The 4379-nt window shown below is 46.9% G+C and overlaps 1 non-coding gene across 1 annotated transcript; it reads left to right on the top strand.

The window, feature by feature from the left end:
- Nucleotides 1–946: 946 nt before the first annotated feature.
- On the top strand, nucleotides 947–1033 carry LOC120237061. The gene has a single exon (XR_005529843.1). It is a non-coding gene; the product is annotated as a small nucleolar RNA SNORD35 (small nucleolar RNA).
- The last annotated feature ends 3346 nt before the right edge of the window (nucleotides 1034–4379 follow it).

The raw sequence follows: 4379 nt of genomic DNA, 5'->3' as shown, positions 1-4379 counted from the left end.
TAAGACATATATGTATATATTTAGAAATATATATGCATGTAAGTATATTGTGTATATGTATATACCAGTATATGTACTTATACATGGATATATGCATATAATATGTATAATGTGTGTATATGCATATACCTGTATATTTACTATTCTCTGTATATATACTTATACATGTATGTATGCATATACTATATATGTGTGTGTATGCATATACCTGTATATATACTTATATGTGTATATATGCATATAATTTGTATACACGTGTGTGTATGGATATATATGTATATATCTTATATACCTTGAGCCTTAGGATACAATTATACAGTAAATGAAATTAAAAAGCCTTTGTAGGGGCGCCCGGGTGGCTTAGTCGGTTAAGCGTCCTACTTTCGCTTAGGTCATGATCTCGCGGTTCGTGGGTTTGAGCCCCGCGTCGGGCTCTGTGCTGACTGCCAGCTCGGAGCCTGGAGCCTGTTTCAGAGTCTGTCACTCCCTCTCTCTCTGACCCTCCCCTGCTCACGCTGTCTCTCTCTCTCCTAGAAATAAATAAAACATTTTTAAAAAATAAATAAATAAAAAAAAATAAAAAGCCTTTGTAATGGGTGAAGGTGGTCAAAAGACACAAACCTCTGGTTATAAAATAAGTAGGTGCTGGGAATGTAAGGTAGAGCATAGCGACTATAGTTAACAATATGTATTATATGTTTGAAAGTTGCTAAGAGAGTCGATCTTAGGGGCGCCTGGTGGCTCAGTCAGGGTAAACCGCCCGGCTTCAGCTCAGTTCGGGATCTCACTGTTGGTTGGTTCAAGCCCTGAGTCAGGCTCTGTGCTGACAGCTCAGAGGCCCCTCCTCTGCTACTCTCTCTCTCTGTCAAAATGAATAAATATACTTAAAAAATAGAGAGAGAGAGAGGGTAGATCTTAAAAGTTCTCACCACAAGGAAAAGAATTGTGCAGATGATGTCTCTTTCTCTGGATGGTCTGCGGATGCCACTGTGGGCGGGGCCGATGAGGCCAGTGTCTCAGCTGATGCCAGGAGGGGGGAGCTCCCTAGGGGGGAAGGTGTTTCTTTTTAGCTTATGTCGGCTGAGCAAAGTGGGGTCTTCTGTGACAGCCTGTCAGCTCTGTGCCTTAGCCACCTGGGCTCCACTCGGTTATAACTTCACTTCTCCCCCTGCCCCTACAGGAAGAAAAGAAAGAAAGAAAGAAAGAAAATCGTGACCACGTGTGGGGATGGATGTTAATGGTGGTAATCATTTCTCAATATCTACACAGATACACTGTACCCCTTAACTAATACAATGTAGTATGTCAGTTATCCCAATTGTAAACATAAGCAAATAAGTAAATGAAGCTTAAAAGCCTTTGTACATCTTAGTACTTAATGAGGCATCCGAGGAGGGGTTAGAAATCTTGTGAGGGGGCCTCAGGCCTTGCTGTTACAAGGCAACAGATGAGGCACCTGGGTGACTTGGTGGGTTGAGTATTCAACTCCCGATATCGGCTCAGGTCATGATCTCATGGTTCGTGAGATTGAGCCTGAGTCAGACTCTGCACTGAAAATGCAGAGCCTGCTTGGGATTCTCTCTCTCTCTCTCTCTCTGCCCTTCCCCGCCTCACTCTATCAAAATAAATATTAAAAAACAATTTTTTTAACAGGTAGCAGAACTGCCCCTGAGACTTCATTTCACCCAGCAGCTGAGGCCCCACGAAGGAACTACAGACACATAATCTCCTGTGTCATTTTGCTGTTTCGAGATGAACTTTCGGTTACGGCTGGGGTTGCTTTGCCGGGAGGGCAGAGGGGCCATTCACGACTGCCTCCCCCTCTGGCTGTGGGCGCCCCCCTTGCAGATGGCAGAATTGGGGCAATGGGCAATGGCCGCCCCACGGAAGGGCAAGGGACACCCCGGACTCCGGACCTCTTCTGTTTCCTCTCCAGGAGCTTTCGTGAATAAGAAACCTTTTCAACAGGCAGCAAATGAAATCATATGTGGGATTTCACGGCTGCTTCTTAAATGCTCCTGAAATAACAAACGAGCTGAAACAAGGGCCAGAACCAGACCTGAGCTCTGATCTTGGGGGGCCCGTGTTTGCAGCCCTTGCCTCGACTTCCCGCTCACCCAGAACTGTCTGTGGGGCTGTGCCCTCAAGGGGTTCTGGGCCTAAGAAGGGAGGCGGATGCTGAGAACCCCTTGGCCTCCCTTTGCAGCTCTCTAAGGCTCATCTGCAGATCCAAAGAATCTTCCAGAACAAGGCTTCCCAGGAACCCCCAGTCAGCCCTCCTTCCAGAGCTCCAGCCACCAACCGCTGGTATTTCAGCAGCTGCCCCAGAGGGAGTTTTCGGATGCCAGGAAAGCCTTCCCGCCAGCAGCCTTTAATTAAGAGCATCATGATTACCGTCACTAGGAGTCAAAATGGAGCTCCACTTCCCTTAACCTTTGCCAATTTCAGCACAACGGCCTTTTCATTGGTAACAAGAGATCGTTCTGTACGTGCTGACATGTCCAGGAGGTGGCTCAGGAGAGAGCCGTGGTCTGCGGAGAAAGATCTAGAACTCCAGAGCTCTTGTTGCACTTCTTTCTGTTTGCTGGAAGACCACTGATTCCTTGCGTCTGTTAACAGTCTGGCAAGTGGCAGGGAGGTGGCCAGATCCCCTGATGATTTAGCAACAGCTGCAGGATCAACATTCTAGCACAGCAGGCAACATGGAGCCCGCCTGAGCCAACATTTGGGGGCTCCACATGGTGTTTATCATAAATAAAAGGTGTGAGGCTACTTCAGACAACGAGCCCTCTCTGACAGTTCTCGTGGGCCTCTCTCTCTCCCGGAACCCAAACCTGGTGACACTGATGTGCCTGGAAAGAAAGAGAAACATGAGCACATATGCCAACCCCTCTCTCTTCTTCTCTTGCTTTATCCCTAGCTCAGACTTGCACGAGGCACCTGGTATGTGCTGAACCCTGTGCAGAGAGTTGAGAAGCCCCAGGTCAGCAGAACAGTCGGGAAGCAAGCACGTGCTGAGCGTGTACTGAGTGGTGGGCATTGCAGCCCAACAGGCACAGATTCACAGGCTCAGTCAGACACTTCTCTGTTTTACTCACGGCTGGAAAGAGTTGTGAACTGTTCACAACAAGAAAGCCAGTCTCTTGCTAGGAGTGTGACCAGCTGCAGAAAGCTGATGAGAAATGGAGGGGGGGGATTAGGAGTAGGGGTGTGTGTGTGTATGTGTGTGTGTGTGTGTGTGTGTGTGTGTGTGCGCCCGCGTGTACGTGCATGCGTAGGGACCTGGGACTTCTTGATGCTACACTCATTTCTTCCTTATTTTCCTTTGTAAACTCTTGGGGACTCTGATGACACCGTCCAGTTGTATGGCGTTGGTGTAAGTTGTCTCTTCGATTCTCATTTTTTAAAAAGGAAATGGAGATAGACGTCCTTATTTTCATTTTGATAAATAAGAAAATCGAGGCCCTGAAAGGCTGTATTCCTTACCTGAAGACCCTCAGAAAGATGATGAGAAAATCCAGGAATACTTCCACAAGCAGTTACTAAGAACCTACCACATGGAAGACACATGGGTTCAAGCCCAGGAATTCATGTTACTCTTGCTCTACAAATCTGTCTCTCCGATTCTATTTAGGAAGCTAATTGTGACTTAAATCGTATTGTGTATTAAGAGAGAGAGAGCCCTGACACGTATTCATTTATGCACTCATTTATTTATAAAGGCATTTATTCATTTATTCACTTATTCATTCAATAATTATTTGTTGAGTGTTTGCTATGCATCAGGCATGGTGCCCATTACTAGGAATTCACTGGTGACCGGAAAGAGACACTGTCCTGGCTCTTATGAAGCTGACCTTCTAGAGGAGTGACAGACATCTATCTATTAACCACAATCAGGAGGGTCAGTTGCGAACTGAGGGCCAAGGCCAGAAGACAGGGAGCTGGTTTCATAGTATTTACTGTGGACCTACTAGGTGGCAGATACCATCCTGCGCCCTACAGATACTGGGATGAACAAGTAGGCATCATCCCTGCCCTTTTAGGACTGTTGAGCAGAAAGTCAAACATTTCTCCATTGGCTCTTTGACGACTTCCCTGCCTCCACCCTCGTGCTCTTCTCTGCAGACTCCACACTTAGCAAGAATGGCCAGTGTACAGTGTGAACCTGGCACAGCCCATCCCCCCATTCTCCACAGAATTCAGTCCAGTGATCGTGACAGCATCCCTGGGGCCCCTCCTCTTTCAAGGCCATCACCTGCCAGGGCCCAGACCGCATAAAGACCCACAAAATGTGTCTCAAAGAGCTCTGTTAATGAAGGGAATAGATTAAGGACTCTAAACCCTTGGGCCCTATTTAGTACCTTTCTCATTGTGAC

The sequence above is a fragment of the Hyaena hyaena genome, unplaced genomic scaffold (assembly GCF_003009895.1).
Source record: "Hyaena hyaena isolate Hyena2069 unplaced genomic scaffold, ASM300989v1 scaffold_169, whole genome shotgun sequence".
Classification (NCBI taxonomy): domain Eukaryota; kingdom Metazoa; phylum Chordata; class Mammalia; order Carnivora; family Hyaenidae; genus Hyaena; species Hyaena hyaena.
The sequence above is the reverse complement of the archived record's forward strand: the minus strand, read 5'-3'. Positions and strand labels throughout refer to the sequence as shown.